Source organism: Pinus tabuliformis, chromosome J (genome assembly GCF_031772625.1).
Source record: "Pinus tabuliformis cultivar Carrire ecotype Pingquan chromosome J, CPIR1, whole genome shotgun sequence".
Lineage (NCBI taxonomy): Eukaryota > Viridiplantae > Streptophyta > Pinopsida > Pinales > Pinaceae > Pinus > Pinus tabuliformis.
Genome location: NC_142295.1, coordinates 601,616,359 through 601,637,375, shown reverse-complemented (window position 1 = coordinate 601,637,375; position 21,017 = coordinate 601,616,359).

Sequence of the window (21,017 nt, the reverse complement as noted above, 5' to 3'; positions counted from 1 at the left end):
TAGACATCATGTTTAGCTAATTCTGATAAGGGAACAAAATTTTAGTTTGCCTATTTCTGTCTCAAGATTGAAAGGTTTTTCGGTCTGAGTTCTTGTAATTTGGACAGCTGAATTTTCTGCGTTTTTATTTTTTTCAGGCGTGGGATTATGTGCTAATTTTTTTTCCAAATCATGTTCTAGAGGTTGTTCTTCTTTTTCTTTAGAAAGAATAGCAGTGGAAGATTGTCTGTTAGGTGGCTGATTGTCTGATATATCTTCCACAATTGGATTAGTTGGGTTAGGATTGGTTCTAGCAAGAATGTGTACAGGGGGGTTACTAACCTTACCTTTGTTAGGTTGTTTGGTATCTTTCTGTTTGCTGATTTCAGGGACATCTATTCTTCTGCTCCTCAGATTGTATTGTTTGTGGACTTCATAAATGGCTATATCATATCCCTCCCTAAAGTCAAATGATTCACCTGTCTGAGTTTGGAATTGTTCAAGAATGTTAGCTTCTTGATATTCATGGGTCAAGAAAACTTGTTGTTCATTGTTTAGTCCCATTAGATTAATTTGAGTGTCTTCTGTTGGTTCATCAGAAATTGAGGCTTTAGCATAATTTTCTTGAAATGGGTCCTGATATTTTGGTCAAGCCCCATCTTTCCAGTGTTAGGAATTTGATTTTTCCTGAAGTTTGGATTTCTTCCCGCATTGTTTGGTTGAAAATCCCAGGGGGATTTTCTCTCAATTGTTTCCACTCTATCTCCAAGTTTGTCCATTCCTTTAATGATTGCATCTAATTTATGTAAAAAGGCAGATGGTTCTTCTTTGAAAGGTATCTTCTTTCAGCTCTGGCTCTAGACCATTTGGATATTAGATTGGCCTCAACACTTACAGCTATACTCTGCATTTCTTCTATGTTTTGAGGAGCTCTTTCCCTAAGTTGGTATGCCATATCAGAATCAAATGCATTAGGGAATTTTATTAAGGCTAAATCTGGAGGAGGTCTAAGATTCTGCGGAATAGCATTATAGATATTATTAAATCTGGTACAGTAATCTTGGACAGTTTCTTGTGTGCCTCTTCTTAAGTTCTCATATTCAGATGAAATGTGGAGAGGATCTTTCTTCTTTTCCCATCTGTTCAAGAAAGTCTGATAAAGAGCTTGTGGGTCATTGATACTGTTTGCAAGGAGGGCCCTAAACCAGGTTCTAACATCTCCAGTCAAACTTTGAACAAATACTTTCATTCTGACATCATCATCATCAATCTCATAGTTTTCAAAATAGTCAGTCATTTTCTTGGTATGTTGCTGCGCTGTGTAAGTGCCAGTACCATCAAAATAGGTGATTTTACTTTGATAATCTTGAGGCATAGCCCCTGGATTTGCAGGTAAGTTTAGGGGAGTATATCGATTTGCCATGGTTGCAGCAATAAGTGTGACAGCTGGAAGAACAGGGATAACAGTGGGAATGTATGTTGAAGATGGAGGAGTGAAAAAGGTGGCTTAAGGTGCTGATGGGGAACTTGGAGAAGTTGTAGCAATGACAGAAAGGTTTGGTGCTTTTTCAGAGGTAAGCTCAGATTGGATGGGGTTCCGCAAATTTTTGTCAAGGTGTGAACTGGCAGAATTTTCTTGGCTCTCTTGGCTTCTAAGGATCCTAGAAATCAGATTAGGATTTTCAAACACAGGTGGAGGATTTGGATCAGGATTTGATCTGGTGTAACGAATCTTTTTTGCAGCCAGTTTCTAAATCTGTTTTTTGGTTTTTTCTTGAAGTAGTTTTGATAATACAACTTTAATAATATCTTCTAGGAGGTTTTGAATGTGAGAGTTTTGAACTTTCCTAAATATTTATTGAAAGGAAGGAATTGATCAAGAATTTGAAACAACTGTTCAAAACATAAACTAGACTGGAGATAGAATGAAGCATCATTTATTTACTTTTGCAATTGGAAAGCAAAAGTAGTTTTAAAGGCTACCTGGCTAACTTCAGGCTCCATCTATAGCTTATACAGAAAAAAGTAGAAACAAACAATTATTCAGTTCCCCAGTGGAGTCACCAATGATGTTATCACTCAGGTTGTTCCCCAAAGTTGTAAGAAAGGGAATACAGCCGAGGTAACCACAGACCAATCTTTTAGATACAAATTCTAGCCGATCTGCATCCAGAGAGGGCTCTCTCTTTATGATTTAGCTTTGTTTTTAAAGGTTTTAGGCTAGTTGTGAAGTACAAGGGTTTTGTTTTGAGTTTGGGTGGTGAGATACAATAGAACAATGAGGAAAAATTGAAGAGTTCAGTCCATTGGGCATGATGGAGTCAAAAGGAGGATGGTTTCCTGGATTTGGTTTCTAACAGAGGATGGCATCACAGAGTAAGGTAGTCAAACATGGAACAATTAAAAGGATGGAATCAGATGGAATGGACTCAAATGGGTGAAGGGAAGTTAAGAATCCTTCATCATATTGACAGAGGGAAAATGGATGATTACTGTTAAGGAGCAATTAAGAATTCCTTAGCAAATACTCAATGTGAAAGAATCAGGGGAAACAGGAGCAATTAAGAATTCACTGTTTATTATAATTCTGAAGAAAACAGAGAGAACAGTAAATACTCAAAACAAAGTGCAGCTAAGAAAATTCTGGATTAATCTTTTTCTCTACTATTCAGATCATGAAACACAGATGATATATCAGACAAGAAACTATAAAACACAAGGTAGAAAGTACTCATTGATCCATGGATTGATTCAAGAATTCTGTAACAGGTCTTCTGCATCGATTCTTCATCCAGTAGGCCAGACAACAGTTTGATCCCAACAAATTTTTATTCCAAAGTTCAATATTTACAACAAAGTCTAGACAAATCTACAGATACCCAACCTCTTCAAAACTCTGATGAAGGGGCTGTTTATACAATAAAAATATGTACAACAGGATGTCTCATAAAATCTATGAGATAATATCTGAGTTTAACCTAAAAATACTTTACAAGAGAAGATAGAAACGGCTCGGGAAAAATATCTGATGTTGTTCTGGATACAGGCCCATTAGGGTTCGGCTTGCAGCTGTCTGAAGTAGCTGTGCACCAACTCTCTGACTTAACTGATGCATTAATTTTGATCTGCTTTCCTTAGTCGGCTCAGATACTCTTTAATGCTGATTTGATTTGTCTTTAATTCTGCACTGATACTCTTTATGGCTCCTCTGATACTCTTTGACTTTAATCATCTTCTTTAATGCTGAACCGACCCTGCTCACTGCTGTCTGGCAAAAATAGAACTACAACATGTCTTTTGAATGCCTTTCCTCTTGGTAAATCATGTCCTTTGAAGATTCACAGGCCAGGGTAGCAAATATCCCTGTAAATATCCATTTCTACCTTATGCGGGCTTGGAAGTCTTTCAGTGCTGCCTCGAACTAAAAAAAGGAAGAAGACTGTACAATGGAAACTTTGGTTGAGGCCATGAGCTCGTCGGTGCAGCCTTTCCTGGTCGGGAGGCGGAAATGCGACCCTATTGACTTTACTCCACAGGAGAGTGCATTGCGTTGAATGCAAAAAACTATAGAAAAAATGACGTTTTACCCTTTATTGAACAAAAATATTTTTGGCTGGAAAATTTGATTTTTCGGATGGGTGACGTCAGCATGACATCAGCGGGGGGTACGGGACGGTGACGTGGCAGTGACGTTAGCGGAGGGTCAGCGGGAGGGTGGTAAGCTGTTTTTCCCGCACCGCCTTTGGGCTTGGGTGGTTTCGGGCGGAGGGGCAGGGAACAACGCGGGAGGTCGACGCATGTCCCAGGTACGGGCGAAAAACCACTAGTTCCCCAGGACTTAACTTTCGGCTGATGGGGGGGTCGCGAAACAGATCTCCGCCATCGGATGCAGGGCCGGTGATCTGACGGTTGGCGCTTTGCGGAGATGGCGAATGGTTAACGTGCAGGGGATGCATGTAATTAACGTTTTTTAATGGTGTCAGGGGTTTGTTTTATGGGTTATCGGGGCTTGGTTTATAACTAACCCGGGTGGTTAATTATCCAAAAGATTGCACAGGGTGGGTTATTTAAAAGGTTCCAAAATGAACCAATCAATTCTCGAAATCACGTTTATGGTTATATATTTTGTTAGGGTCCCACCCTAACCCCTTTATTTATGTAATGGGATCACGTCATAGTCAAGAGTTAATAAAGCCCATATTAATAATTGTAAGTGGTTAACCCGCAATTAATGACGGGACCACAGTTAGTTGCAAATGGGCCGTAGTATTAGATAGATGGTATTAATAAAACCCACGGTATTGGCCCGTGGTATTGCATGTATGAGTCATATATAAAGGATAGAGACTCCCTGCGAGGAGCATCGTGTCTTATTTTGTAATCGAGATCTGCTCTATTGGAGGTTGCGTTCTGGGTATCTTTTCTTCATATATTCTGTATTTGGGTATCATTTTGCAGGTTAAGAGCATAACAAGTGGTATCAGAGCACTTTCCAGGGCCGATGGGATCTCCATTTCTTAGATTTTTTTTTTTTTTGGCTAGAGACATGTTCCGGCGTCTTTAAACCACGGGATCTGTCGTTGAGCGCATAAACCTGCGGATTTGGGGAGGCATGCACGCAGGAAATACAAGAGGTGGTCATGTCTGTTGGACTCCCTTGTAACCCCTGTGGGTACCCCTTCGAGTAGTAGCGCATTAGACAGAACCGCGGACTGTCTTCCACGTACCCTCTGGGTATATCGGAAGCCCCCTAGGCTCCCTTGAAACCTCGCCATAGATAAATCGTCGACCGTCTTGTGGCTACAGTACACTGAGAACAACACTCGGAGAGATTACTCGCCCGTACGATAGGGTAGTCGGGTTGTACGGCTAAGGGTATGGTCGATCCTCCTTAGTCAGAGCCTTGAAACATTGGGCCGAGTACTACTGCCAGACCCTTATGTATATTGCGATCTGTAGCACCTGACACTCCTCAAGACCATAGTTCCGTTTTCTATCGGGGGATCACACATCATCTCTTCTAGATCCGCTTCTGCAAAGGGGTGCAGCAGCAGCAGACATCAGTCCCGCAGTCGCGAGTTCACAGATCATCCATTCTGATCTATTAGATCCATCAGATCTACAGCAGCAGTCTGTTCTGCCACCCAGAGCTATCAGATCCGCCATTCAGATCTCTCAGATCCACCAGATCGGAGTCTTTGTGAAGGGTTCCTATACCGGGGTATAATTTTCGCAGGACTTTTGGCCGCATTGACATTTTGAGGATTTGGCGGCTGCAGTATTGATAAGGAAGGAGTAAAACTCTATTAGGAGTTTTCAGAAAAAAAAAAAGCGCCCCGAAAGTCTGAGATCTTTCGGGGTGCTTATTGGTGATCTAGCCTATCAAAATCAGGACGACGAGCTGAGGACGGTGGTACCATTCACTTCTTAGTGAAATTTTTTTTTAGGCGGTCCCAATTTTCAAAAAATCAGGTTGTTGTATGGTAGAAACTAGAGCTTAAGCGATGGCCAATGAAAGGATGAACAAACTTGAAGAATCAGTGCAAACCCTCCACATTCAGCTTAATGGACTATGTAGCATGGTCGAGAAAATAATCCCGAAGGGCAAGGAGCAAGCCCACGAGGAGGTGTATAATGGCAATGGACACAATGAGGGTGAGTCTAGCCACTCTCCTCATGTCTGGCACACCCACCAACAACCTAGTCAGCGACCTCTCAAGTTGGATATGCATAAATTTGACGGTTCTCACCCGTCAGCATGGATAACACAAATGGAGCAGTATTTCAAACTGAATGACATCTTAGATGATGAGACTCAGCTTATGTTGGGGAGCATGTACTTGGAGAATGAAAGGTGGCAATGGTGGGAATGGCATCAACGTTGCACTGGACCTTTTAGGACTTGGACCAAATTCACCAAAGCTCTTCAAGACCGCTTTGACTAGGAATCATCTTTTTTGGGCCGTCTTACTAAGCTCTGACAAACTAGTACAGTGGATGAATATATTACAGCTTTTGAAGCCTTAGCCTTCCACACTTGGGGTCTCTTAGATGTGTTCTACACGGAATGTTTTATCAGCGGTCTTAAAGAAGCTATCAAAGCCCAAGTCCTACTGCACCACCCTCCCACATGGACGGAGGCTTGCAAGGTAGCTCGTAACGTGGAACGTGCATTAGCAGCCCAATACAGTCGCCCAAATTTCTCTGCTAAAGGTCGGCCCCCATAGGCTCACAACACGACTCAAACACTTAAGGTCCAAAAGGTGTCACCTGCGGAAATGGCCGACAGAAGAAAGCAAGGACTATGTTACTACTGTGATGAAAAATACTCCCCAGGTCATAAATGCAAGGAGCCCAAATTTTTTCAAATAGATGCCACTGACTACAACTCAACAGAGGGAGATCCACCACTTGAGGAACATGAGGCGCTAGAAGATGACAACCAAAAGGACAATGTCTCTGACGAACCAGTTATTTCGCTGCATGCGTTGGCAGGGATTTCTTCCCTTCAAACTCTAAAAATCAAAGGTTTTCTTAAACATCGCCCAGTAGTAGTCTTGATTGATAGTGGAAGTACACATAATTTCATCCATCAAAAAGTCGCAGACGCAGTGCATTGTTTTGTACGAGCAGTTTCTAACTTCCAAGTCCAAATTGCAGATGGAGGCACAATGAAATGTGGAGGCCGCTGTGAAAATTTCAAACTTCAAATGGGGGATTATCAGTTGAAAACCCACATGTTTGCCATACACATGGGGGGTTGCGACATTGTCCTCGGCGCTGAATGGCTTCGCACTCTTGGGCCAATCACAATGGATTTCCAGGAGTTATATATGAGTTTTAGGCAGAAAAACTACACACATACCCTCCGTGGACTCTAGGCGGGAGCCCCCTCTATCATCAGCTCGCATAGGATGGAAAAATTGTTAAAAAAGGGCAATCATGGAATTGTAGCTCAATTTAATGCCATCCAGGCAGTCGAAACCAAGCCTCTGCCAATTCATCATGAGATGCAACAGATTTTAAATAACCATCTGCCGGTCTTTGACAAGCCTCATGAGCTTCCACCCTCGCGAGGGGAACATGATCATAGCATCACCTTGGTTCCAGGGGCCCAACCCCCAAATGTGCGCCCATACAGATATCCGTTCACCCAAAAGAATGAAATAGAAAAAATAATCAAGGAACTTTTGGAAGCAGGTGTCATTCGTCCCAGCATTAGTCCTTATTCATCCCCAGTGGTCATGGTGCTCAAGAAAGATGGGGAGTGGTGGATGTGTCTCGACTTCAGGGCCCTCAATAAGTTGACAGTCAAAGATAAATTTCCCATCCCGGTGGTTGACGATTTGCTGGATGAACTCAATGGGGCTCAATTCTTCACTAAGCTGGATCTTCACTCAGGCTACCACCAAATTCGCATGAAGGAAGTCGACATTCCCAAGACTGCTTTCAGAACTCATGAAGGCCATTATGAGTTCCTGGTCATGCCATTTGGTCTTTGTAATGCCCCCTCTACTTTTCAGAGCCTTATGAACCACATTCTCAAACCATATCTCAGGAAATTTGTCCTTGTCTTCTTCGATGACATCCTCATCTATAGTTGCACTTGGGCCGCACATCTTCAGCATGTAGATCTACTCTTATAACTGCTCCGCCAGCATAAATTATTTGTCAAGATGTCCAAGTGTTCGTTTGGCATGGCAGAAGTAGAGTATTTGGGCCACATTGTGGGGCATGAAGGTGTTAAGGTGGACCCCAAAAAGATCCAGGCAATGCAGGAATGACCTCAACCTAAGACCTTGAAGAGCTTGAGAGATTTTTGGGTCTCATAGGCTATTATCGTAAATTTGTTCGCAACTATGGTCGCATAGTGAAGCCCCTCACCCAACTCCTAAAGAAAAATTCATTCTTCTGGAATGAGGAAGCACAACAGGCCTTTACAGCTCTAAAAAATGCCATGTGTTTCACTCCAATCTTAGCACTACCTGACTTCACGAAATATTTTGTCATTGAATGTGATGCTTCGGGTACAGGTATTGGGGCGGTCTTAATGCAGGAAGGGTGACCTTTGGCCTTCATAAGCCAACAACTAAGTGGGAGGAATCTGGGCCAATCTACCTACGAGAAGGAAATGATGGCCATCTTACATGCAGTCGAGACCTGGCTACCTTACTTATTGGGGCGACGTTTTCAAATCCGCACAGATCATCACAGTCTTAAATATTTTTTAGAGCAACCCCTATCCTCCCCACAACAAAATAAATGGCTTGCCAAAATGATGGGATATGATTATGAGATCATTTACAAGAAAGGGAAAGACAATAGTGTAGCAGATGCATTATCTCGCCAATTTGAGGAGGAAAGTACTCTGCTAGCAATTTCCCTCCCCATTCCAGAATGGATTGAAGAGGCTCGCAGGGAATGGTTTTCACACCCCGGGCTCTCCCAACTCATTTCTCATTTGCAGGTAGATCCAAATTCCACCAAGGGCTACTCGTGGCAGGATGATATTCTTCGCTACAGGGACAGAGTCGTAATATCACCAACATCCACCCTCAAAAGTCGCATTTTGGCAGAATTGCACTCATCTCCCATTGCAGGACATGCGGGCTTTCAGAAGATGTATGCTCGCACCATAAGATCATTTTTTTGGATAGGCATGAAAAATGACATCCTTACTTTCGTAGCAGAATGCGATGTCTGTCAACGCCACAAAGGGGAAACCGTCAACACACCAGGAACATTACAACCATTGCCCATTCCGGCATCAATTTGGACAGAGGTTTCTATGGATTTCATTACAGGTCTTCCAAAGTCAGGGAACAAGTCAGTCATCATGGTGGTTGTGGACCGACTGTCAAGGTATGCTCATTTCTGCGCCCTACCCCACCCGTTTACACCAACCTTGGTCGCTCAATCTTTCATGGATCAAATCTTCAAATTGCATGGCATGCCTACTTCTATTGTGTCCGACCGCGACCCGATCTTCACCAGTAATTTTTGGCAGGAACTCTTCAGGATACAAGGCACTCAACTAAAACTCAGTACTTCCTATCATCCGCAAACAGATGGTCAAATCGAAGCCATCAACAAATGTCTAGAAACCTACCTTAGGTGTTTCACTTCAGAAAAGCAACACCTTTGGGTACAGTGGTTACCTCTGGCTGAATGGTGGTATAACACCAACTATCATGCCACCACCAAAATGACTCCCTATGAAGCAGTATATGGTCAACTCCCGCCTTCACCTACTTTGTATCTCAAGGGGTGCTCAAAAGTACAAGCAGTGGATCAACTCCTACAACACCGCGCAACCATGCTCGCCCATCTTAGAGAGAATCTTCATCAAGCTCAGAACCGCATGAAGCAACAGGTAGACCAGCATCGCTCAGAGCGCCAATTTCAAGAAGGGGATCAGGTCTTTTTACGGCTACAACCATATAAGCAAACATCACTCAAAGACAAGGGGTGTCAAAAACTATCTCCCAAATTCTACAGACCATATCAAGTACTTTAGTGCATTGGAGAAGTGGCTTACAAGTTGGCCTTCCCACCTACTGCAAAAATCCATCCAGTTTTCCATGTCTCATGCCTCAAGAAAGTGATTGGGAATAATTGCAGAATTTAGACTAGTCTACCTGAATTGGACGAAGAAGGGTCCATCTGGCTTCAACCCGAATAGGTCCTAGACACATGAGACAAGCAACTGCGCGACCACATGATTAAGGAAGTCCTCGTCAAATGGAAAGACACCTCTCCGGAAGATGCAACTTGGGAACCAACCACTATTCTTCAGCAGTTTCCGCAGCTTCAGCCTTGAGGACAAGGCTAGTCTTAAGGGGGAGGGCATGTTAGGGTCCCACCCTAACCCCCTTATTTATGTAATGGGATCACGTCATAGTCAAGAGTCAATAAAGCCCATATTAATAATTGTAAGTGGTTAACCCGCAATTAATGACGGGACCACAGTTAGTTGCAAATGGGCCGTAGTATTAGATAGATGGTATTAATAAAACCCACGGTATTGGCCTGTGGTATTGCATGTATGAGTCATATATAAAGGATAGAGACTCCCTGCGAGGAGCATCGTGTCTTATTTTGTAATCGAGCTTTGCTCTATTGGAGGTTGCCCCCTCAAAGAGGCAAGTGAACATTACTCTCTGAATAATAAAATCATTGCTATTATGTGTTCTGAGTATCTTTTCTTCGTGTATTCTGTATTTGGGTATCATTTTGCAGGTTAAGAGCATAACATATTTAACCAGGGGCGGGAAATATTAATAATTGGGGTTTATATTATATATACAGTATGGGAAAGGGTTATATTTACATGGGTTTTAATATATTAAAGTTAATCGTTAATATGAAATTTGAATTGAAAGCGCTAAGTATAATGTTTAGGAAACTTAGGATTAAAGGGAAAAAAGAGTTTATATGTGGAATGTAACCATTTTCCTAAGTAAAGTAGGAATTCACTTAGGCAACGAATGAAATGGAATGAGAGACTTCAAGAGGGATATTAATAAATGTTTTGGGGAAATAGTATGAAGGGGAGATTAGTCATGTCTCGCTTGAGATGCTCCAAAAATATATGCCTTAGTACTTGTGATAGAGATAAAATTGACACTTTGAGAGACAAAATCAATCACAAATCTCATTCTGCAACATCAAAACTGCCTACCCTGCCTATTTTGCCTAACATTTTTTCTTCTTTCTTTCGGGTGCATTTAGACTAGCAAACCCTTCTCCACTTTTCTTTTCTTTTGCCTGATAAGCCTACCTAAGTCTGCACTTATTTCTTCTAAGGGCTCAGATTAAACAGTTGAGCTCCTTTGCTTCTCTACCTATCTACTCATCTGCCAAGATTAAACAGTTTGGATAGATTTTTATTCTCTGTCTAAAACATGAAATTGAAACATGAACTGGCCAAGATTAAGCTGTTTGGCCATTCATCAATTGTGGCATGAAGTTAACAAGCTGCACACAATGCTTTATTTGCAAAAATGAAATAGTAGTGGCATTTGGACTTGCACACTTTCCTGGTATTTTTATTTGGGGTTCATTTCTTTTCATTTTTTCTTTTGACCATTTATTTTTTCACCCTTTAATTTTTCTTTTAGGGTATACCCTATTTACATTTTTTAATTAATAATTTTTTTTTTTTTTTTTTTTTTTATTTTTATTTTTATTTTTTCATAATATGGAAACCTTTACAGCAAGGAAAGGATGAACATACTACAGAGCTCAACCAGTCAATCATGAAATATGACACCTATTACTATAGGAGTATAACAAGTGGTACTGACTACATTTGGGTAAGTCATAAGACTTGTACCATTCATTTTGAAAAACATCAAAGGTGCCAAATTACATAGTGAACAATGTTCTCTTTTTTATCTCTTTGCAATTTGGCATCAATGGCTTTTGATACCAAAGCATTGCATATAAAATCTCATCTTTTATTTTCATACATGGAACTCAAGTCCTCATCCCCATACATCATTGACTTTATGGGTAGTTTATAAAGGTAATAGTGTTCACAAATTTTTGTAGTTTTCATGCGTCTAATGAAGCATTCAACATTTTTAGTAGAGTTTGTACTTGACGTACCATCAAACGATGTTCTTGAGATGGTTATGAGGTGATCTGAGTTGTATTAAGAATAGAATGAAAGGAAACAAAGGAAATGTGACACACAAAAAAAAATATAGCATAGAGAATAGTAATCTAGTAGAAACCCAACTTTTATTTAGAAATAAAATAGTAGAATATGTAAAACACAAAATCGCTAGAATGGTGGTAGCTTATTTCTGAAGAGAGAGAGATGGAAATTATGCTCATTTGTAAAAGCATTTCAAGAGGCCAAAATAATGACATTTTAATGGAAAGGAAAAAGCCATAAGGTTTCAAAACCCTAACCCTATAATATGAAGCGTTAAAAGGTTTATGGGCCCCAAGGTAATTAGTTGGTATATCAACTTCCTCGGGTGGAATTTTTGCATACAAGCTCTGTTTGGAGCACATAATAGATCGTTATAAAGAAATATCCAAGGATTGCAACTTTTGGTTGGGTCCAAGGAAAACCATGAAAATCTTGGTCCCTTGAATGGCCAAAAACATGTTTTAAGACCTCAAAATGGCCCCAGAAGTTTAGGACTTTGAAAATCCATAGAAAAAATTACCAAGAAAATAGAGAAATGTTAATTCAATGGAAGAGGTGGGTGGCCACTGATATCCACCTAGATCAATCCTCCTCCTTGGCAAGAAATGGTATCCATTATGTCAAGTTCCCTCATCAGATGGGGAAACTTTGGTGAATTTGGCTCCTAGTGAGCCACTTTCCTAGGTGAAGAAGCTACCCCACTTTTGGAAAGTCGGTAGAGTTGTATTTTATGATGGAAGGTATCCTTTGTCTTGGTGTCCATTATTTGAATGAATGTAGCCTATTCAATGTAGTTAGTGTTGAGTTCTATTTGGGCCAACTGTTGAGTCACCTCTGAGGTGACCAATGGAGGTGGAAAATATGGTTGAAGTAGCTCCACATTAAATATTTAATGCAACCGAAGGAAGGGGGAATACTCAATTCAAAATTATTTTCACCCATAGCTTGTGACTTTGTAAGGCCCATATCAAAGTGCTTTCAGCTTGCTATGGGGGCTTGTGAGGTACTCTTTTTGTAAATGCTACCACACCTTACAACAACTTCAAACATATGTGGAACTCAATGTTTCTCATGTTTCTTCTTGTACTTGGCATTGGATTTATATAAGATATCATGAACCTGTTGTTGATGGTGTAGAAATCCCTTATAGATTCAAATTGCAGATTGTAATATGCTAACACAATTGAATTGAATGTACTCTACTCATCAATGGAAATAATAAATGATCGATGAAATCACGAAGCATAAAAGAGAAAGAATTCAATCACACATAATACAATAATTTTATGGGGAAAGCCATAGCTAAAAACCCCTGCTATATGTATATTTAATTAATCAGAAAATATGATAATATTACAATGCTTTACTCAAGCCCGAGAAACCTTTGCCTTATCTCTATTTATCTCACTACTTCCTGGACAAGATCAAGCCAATACTTAGCCAATTCTGCTACCTACCAAGCTCCTATTTCCTTGAATTTTTCCCTTGGGAATTAGCCCATATTTAATTGGGAAAGTCCTCAATTATGAATTGCATAATCCTCATATGCCTTCCTATGATTGCATGCACCACTTGTACAACTTAGATGATTATACAACTGATAGTACATTGTCCCTAAAATCCAATCTCAACTGGGTCTTTCTCTGATCTGACATGCATGAGTTAATTATGAGTGAATATTTAGTTTACTTGTTGAGCAGTGTTGGTTACACCCCACTACTACAAGTTACACCCCACTACTAGATCTCCCACTAATTCCTCCATCAGTTGGAGCTAGTTTAACTTACTTTAACTCAGTTAAACTAAATTAAATAATTAAAATTCAAAATAAACTCAACCTAGGCTCCTAAAAAGTAGGAGACACTCAACATGACACTAGTTAGACCCTGAACTCAAATTAACTGAGCCAACTAAGTCAAATTAACTTAGATAACTATTACAAAATGCCATGAGAATTAGAATTACAATTTAATTCCTAATTTAATTCAAGGACAAAATTAAATTAGGATTTTCTTGTGCATTTTCAACACTCCCTCTCAACAAGAAAGGGATTATATTCTACCCCGATCCTGCCTATGTGAAACTCGAATTTGCATCTTGAAAATTCTTTTGTCAAAATATCTACATCCTGCTCCTCTGTAGGAATGTACTCCAACAACATGATTCTCCTCTGCAAATAATCTCGTAGATGGTGATACCGAATGTCGATATGCTTGGATCGATCATGAAAAATTGGTTTCTTAGAGAGTTTGATACAATTTTGATTGTCATAGTAAATCATTGTAGGATCCATCTACTAGAAAAATAACCCAACAAGGATGTTCCTCATCTAGATAGCCTCACAATATTCTTGACTAGCAGCCATGTACTCTGTTTTTGTTGAACTGAGTGAAACTGATCACTGATTCTTGCTGTAGTAACTATTGCTTAACCAATACTGAAGATTCCCCCTGATGTGCTCTTCATGTCGGATGGACTCCCTACCCAATCTGAATGTGTGAAGCCTTGAATCTTCACTCCCTCTGTTTGTTTGTACCAAAGGCCAAACTGTGGTGCCTCTAAGGTATCTCAACACATGCTTAGCTTCCTTCCAATAAAGTTTGGTTGGATTAAACATGTCTTGACTAAGATTGTTAACCGCAAAACACATGTATGGTTGTGTGTTCACCAAATACATAAGTGAACCCACAAGATGTCTATAAATAGTAGCTTCCACTACTTCACCTGAAGTAGCATCCTCCTTCCTCCAATTACCTACTAGAGGAGTCTCCATGGCTTTGTTGCTCTCCATGTGGAACTTCTTTAGAATCTCGTTGGCATACTTGCCCTGAGAGACAAACCATTTCTCATCTCCTTGCCATACTTCCATACCAAGAAAGTAATGCATCAGCCCTAGGTCCTTCATCTCGAATTCTCTTGCAAGATCCTCTTTGCAATATTTTATCATCTTCTCATCACCTATTAGAATCAAATCATCGTTATATAATACTATAATCAACAATTTACCTTCAACCATAATATGGTAAAGGTTCACATATGCTTCACCTTTGATGAAGCCCAAACCGGTTAAATAGCTGTCAATCCTAGTGTACCAATTACAGGGTGCTTGTTTTAGTCCATAAAATGCACACTTGAGTCTGTACACACGCGACTCTCTGTTGAAGGTCTCAAATCCTTCCGATTGTTCAATATACACCTCTCCTCAATCATGTCGTTGAGGAATGTTGTCTTCACATCCATTTGATGTATCTTCCATCCCATCTGCATTGACTGTGCTAGAATAGATATGACTGAAGAGTACCTTACTATTAGAGCAAAGGTATCATCGTAATCAATTCCCTTTACCTGAGAGAACCCTCTGGCCACAAATATGGCCTTGTGTTTCTCCACACTCCCATTTGTTGCTTGCTTTACCTTGTAAAGCCATCTCAAACTCACCACTGACTTGTTTGTTGGTCTTGGGGCCACTTCCCAAATAGTGTTTCTGATAATGGATTCATATTCCTCAATGATGGCATCAACCGATACTTATTGCTACACTGCTTCCTTGAATGAGGATGGTTCAACCTCTACACTCTCGCTCATTAGACCCATGTAGCCAGTGTATCGATCCGGTGACCTTCTCTACCTGCACTATGATGTGGGTGCTCCCATATTCTCTCTAGCATCATGCATCAATCTATCAGCCTCTCTGGTGCACTTCCTTCAATCTATAGAAGTATATGTATGAGTGTGTGCTTCCACTCTCTACTCCTATGCATGTGGCTACTCAACATCATCTTGAGGTTCCTCCTTTGGAGCTAAGAGATCCTCATATTCATGTTACTGAAGCTCCCTCTCAAGGGAACATCTCATGGCAGTATCTTCATGGAAATTAACATCTCTATGAACCACTGTCATCTTGTTGGATGGAAGGTACACTCGATAGTTGTGAGGTGTATTACCGTACCCCAAAAATATGCCCAACTCAGTTGTTGGCTCTAGATTTTTCCATGTGTCCTTGGTAACATGAAAATAGACTGATGAATGAAAGAACTTGAAGTGTGCCACATTTGGGTTCTTACCTGAAAAATCTTCTTTTGGTGTACTCATCCCGAGAATTCGATTAGGGATTTTTTTATGCAAATAAACAACTGTGTTGCATGCTTTAGCCCACAAGTGCAATGGTAGGCCCTGATCATGTAACATCGCCCATGCTGCTCCCACAATACTTCTGTTATTCCTTTCAGCCAGCCCATTATGCTGTGGGTTATGAGGTATTATTAACTGATGTCGAATGCCTTTTGATGCATAAGTTCTTGAATTAATTATACAGATATTCTCCACCGTTATTGCTTCTGAGAGCTTTAACTTTCCTACCAGTATCTTTCTCGACAAGTGCTTTAAATCCACAAAATTTAGCGAACATCTGATATTTCTTTTGCATGAAGAAAATCTAGCACTTACAACAAAAATCATCAACAAATATTACCTAATACTTGTGCTTGACCATGGATGCAGTCAAGAACAATGCACACACTTGAGTGAACTTGATCAAGGATTACTTACGGTTGACTATCTTTGTCATGAAAGGAAGCTTTGGTGTACTTTCCTAATATACACCCTTTGCATGTGTCTTTTTTCTCTAGTGTACCCTTCAGAAGTCTTGTATAAATTTGTTCCATGATCTTCAAAGCTCCGTGGTGAAAGTGACCCAATCTTCTATGCCATAACTCACCGATGTCTCGGCTCTGCACCTTCTCTGCTTTAGTGCTCAAAGCAACACAATCTTATACATCCAATTTGTAGAGGTTCTCCACTCAAACCCTGATCCGCTTCACCTACCTTGAGGCTATGTGATGGAGGAAATCATTTCCCTTGCTAAATATCACATCGTAGCCACGATCATCCAACATGGCAACTAAAACCAAATTCTCTTCAAACCTAGAACATACATGACATGTTTTAATGTGAGAGGAGAACCAAACTCCCTCTGAAAGGTAACAATACCAATGTCAGTGGTGCTATACCTCCTATCATCTCCCATCTTAATGTGCATTTGGAGGTCCTTCTCCTCCAAGTCACTGAAGAGCTCTTTGTTGCTAGTTATATGGAATGAGGCCCCACTATCCAGGTACTACACACTACCCATCACCGATGTCACCATGCAAGTGATTGGGGGTCAAATCCAACTCAAATTTTGAAGCAAGAGCTTCACCTACCACTCCTCTTGAGGGCTTCTCACTGACCTTCTTATGCAGACATTTTGTGGCATAGTGTCCCAGCTCGTGACAGTGAAAAAATTTAATCTTCGACATGTCCTTCTTCTTGCCACCTTAACTAAAATATGATTTGGAATGGGATGAATTCCCCTTCCCTTTCTTCACCTTCCTAGCTAAGGAACAATTCTCCTCATCATCATGCTTGGATGAGGATCCATCTCTGGTGTTTCGCCAAATATTTTCTTGTACAAGGTCAGTGATGAGCCTTGATATTGCAACAAGAATGTTGCATCTCCCAAGGCTACCGACTTTAATTATCAACCGGGCTTCATACAAACTTAAGAGGTATCGACACTATATGTGCGGCATACAATGTGTCCTTCCTTTGCTATCATGATGTAATGGAGTGCATGTATTGAAGCCAAATCCTAAACTAATTGCAAAATATGAAATGTTTGAAATGGAACCTTAACCTATTGCAAGAAAGAAAGTACAAGGAAAGAAACCTATTCTAATTGCATAAAGATCATGAACTAAATGTAAAAGAAACTTAGCTTAACCCTATTTATCACATGTGATGATTTACACTAATTGAGCATGAAATCTGATCTAGAGAGTACTAACTGCTTTGTGCATGTGTAAATATAAAAGAACTTATTTTTTTTATAAATATTTTCTTTTTTATGAATGCAAATGCTAATCTTTCCTTGATCTTTGGCAGGGGAGACAAGTGTGGAGCAAGAGGGTTAAAATGGTCTTGATGGCATGGAGGTAAAGTAGAGGCCTAATCCCAACTTCAATGATGATTTTTCTCAATTCGGGCTCAAAACAGGCTTTCCTACAGGATGCTACAGTGATTTCCTACATGATGCTACAATGATTTCCTACAGGATCCCCTGATTTACTACAGGATGTTACAAATTTACTATATGAAATTATAATTCATCGAATGACCAAGAAAATCAAATCCAAATTGGATGGGACAATTTTTTTTATTAACTAGGATGTCTTAGGTCCCCATTCCAAGTGGAATCACTCAAAAATACCTCTGTTAACCCATGCTAAAAAATAGAAAAACATTACTAGTCGAAAATCTAGAAATTCGAGAACTAGTGAGCTAGTAAATATAAAAAATGCCTAACCTAATAAAGTGAAAATGTAGTGGGGTAATTTTTTTTATGAACTAGAATGTTTTTGTGATCTAATGAAAGTGGAACCAACTCGATTGAATCTCGTTAGCATGCTCTAAAAGATAGCAGAAATTTATTGTTCTTTGCCACAAAGGAGTTCCAGAATCTAGATTTGGGAATAAGGAGACTAATCCAAGCAGCTCAATGATTACTATGAACTTGCAAAGCTTTTCCAAGGATGAAATAATGCTTGTTATACTGCAAAATAACTTACACCAACCATTTAACTCAATCCTACAACAAGAAATCATTAATACTAAATGCAGAAATAGAAAGAAATAGAAACAAGAGATGCATGTGAATAAGAAGTGAAAAGAAGGAAAAAAAATGATACAAAAGGGATATGAGGCTCTTGGGATGGCCAAGCCAAATGAAACTCAGAGACCTATGGAGGAGAACAAGATTTAGAAGTTGAAAATGACACCAATATTCATTATTTTCATCAATAGAATGACATCCCTGCAAGAAAATACAATGGACCTACAAAAATACAAGTTCTCTCCACAAGAACACTAATGAAAAACTATCCCTAGAGGAAAATTTGACTTATTACTTATACAAAATGATTAGGAATAATTCCACATGATAGGAGGAAGCTTTCCTCACCAAAATCCCTTGATTAGTGTATTTGGTCCCCAATACTAGGAATCCGCATTAAATGGCAGGGAACACATTCCTAGATTTTCTCAATCATTGGAGTTCCACAATCTGTGCCATAATTCCATGATATCTTGTTGATTTATTATTTATTATTGATCCTCCTGTAATAGGGAACAAGTCCCTAAATTATCTTCTCCTCCAAATCTTCATAATCTGCCCAATATTATCATAATATTCCACAAAAATAAATAATATTAGGCACACATATGCAATTATTCATAAACCTTCCTAATGAATATATTAAAGTTAAAAATACATTATCTAATGCAGAAAGAAAGGTTTAATGTGCTGAAGGATGGTTATAGGCCTTAAATTAATGTTTAATTTAGAGGTATGGGTCTTAATTTATGTCTAATTTAGAGGCCCATGATACCCCCTGGTTGAAAGTGTTTCTCATCCTCTAAGCAACTTAGTGACCTCATTGTGCCTCATTCATGGCCCTGGTGGCCTCTCTTTTGTGCATTAAGAATATTGGATATAAGTTCTACAAGGACAAGCCCAAAAACATATTTGTGCAAAGAAAAATCATTGTTTCTTGAGATCATTAGCTTGCCTTCTTCCCCTTATTCAAGATGGGTACTTGAAAATCTTTCAATTTCGCAAGGTCTTCCACACTGTTATCAACCTTCTGATACCTTGTTTCGCCATTTGGACACCTCTAACACCTTCAAAATGCATTTAGATGAGAACTAGGACATCGTGTAGTAATTCCTATCAAAACTATAGGAAACCTACAGGAAACCCTGTTAAAACTACATGAAACCCTTTTTGAGTATAAATGATATTATGAGCCTAGGACAGGCCCTCAACTTGACTCCCATGCCCTTTTCCCATTTTTAGGCCTTGGACAAGAGATTGGAGACCTCTTGGAAAACATCTTTTCATCACTGCAGTTTGAGTTTTTTTTTTGATGGTGAATGCCTCATTTGCTTTTGTTGCCTTCTTCTTCTCTCTTGTGGCCTAGCTGGCTTCCTAATGGCCTTGGAGTTCTCTGTTTTGATTAGGTCTCTCTTAAGCTCTTCCATCTTGGGGTTTAGCAAAATTTGTTCATTTCTTTCTTCTTGTAGCAACATTCTGCCTTCTTGTAGTAGTCATTCCTCCTCTTTCAGGGTCTTCTAACTGTATGGGAGTGATGAGAAATGATGAAGAGGGATTGGATGATGATGCTAGGGCTCAAAGGGAGTAGTGTAGGTTTGTGAAAATGGAGAGTATCCTCTATTTGTCTTTTTCCAAGAACGAAATGGAATGGATGAATGATGAATATATAGTGAATATGAAGTGGATGGAGGGCTTGGAGTGCTGTGGTGACTTGGCCTTTGCAAAAATTTCTTCTTTTAGCTGCTTTCCTCATTCCTTGAAATCATCACCCTTCATGATTTGACTTTTCAACATTGCATGAGCGAAGGAGTGAGCTGCAATTAACTAGTTGAAGGCGGTTGAGATTGTTGACCCATCCTTAGCGTATAAAACCTCATCTCTCATGCATTGACAACAAATTTCTAACTATAATATGCTCAAGAGAAAAGGTCAAGAATATTTCATACCTATACCTACCTCATGGCCTTCTTGTAGATGCTGTTTGTTGGAGAGTGAAATCCTTGCTTGTATTTGCTGCATGTGTTTTTTCTCTTTTTTTTCTCTAATGTTGTTCCTTGATGTGCAGGTACTAGATGGTGATGCTGATGAATCCTCACTGTGCTGGTGGGTTCCCTCTTGTTAAATCCCCTTGTCATGTTTCTCTGATGGATGTGGAGGGTTGTATATGTCTCCTTATCAAATTTAATGGATGAGGAATTTTAGATGAAAATTCTGTGTATAAAATTCCCCTAGACTGCAATCTTTTTCAACACAATAGAAGGCTTTTCTATATTCTTTTCACTTGGAAAAATGTGGGAAAGTTTAGCTCCTACCTCCTTATCACTTTCTGATGAAGCCAACCTCTGTTTCTCCCTTTTAAAACTACTCACTGCCAATCCTGTAGGTGTTGTTCTGTATCCTGTAGAATCTCCTGTAGGATCCTGTAGGTTTTTAGGGAATCCTGTAGGTTTACAGGACAACCTTTTGTAACCGACTTGTTTTGTCCATATCTCCCAAACGGTAGAATGGATTGACCTGAAAATTTCCGATCATGTTTTCATCATCATTATGCACCTCCCCATAAAAAAATTGGACAACGGATACACAAATCTCGAGAAAATCTAAAAATGGTTGAAGGTGATGGAGGCCGATTTCTTGGAAACCATACATTGGAATTTGCTGAAATTTCTTGGGCATGTTACCATCATCCATATACATTTCCCCATGAAACAACTTTTTTAATGGATG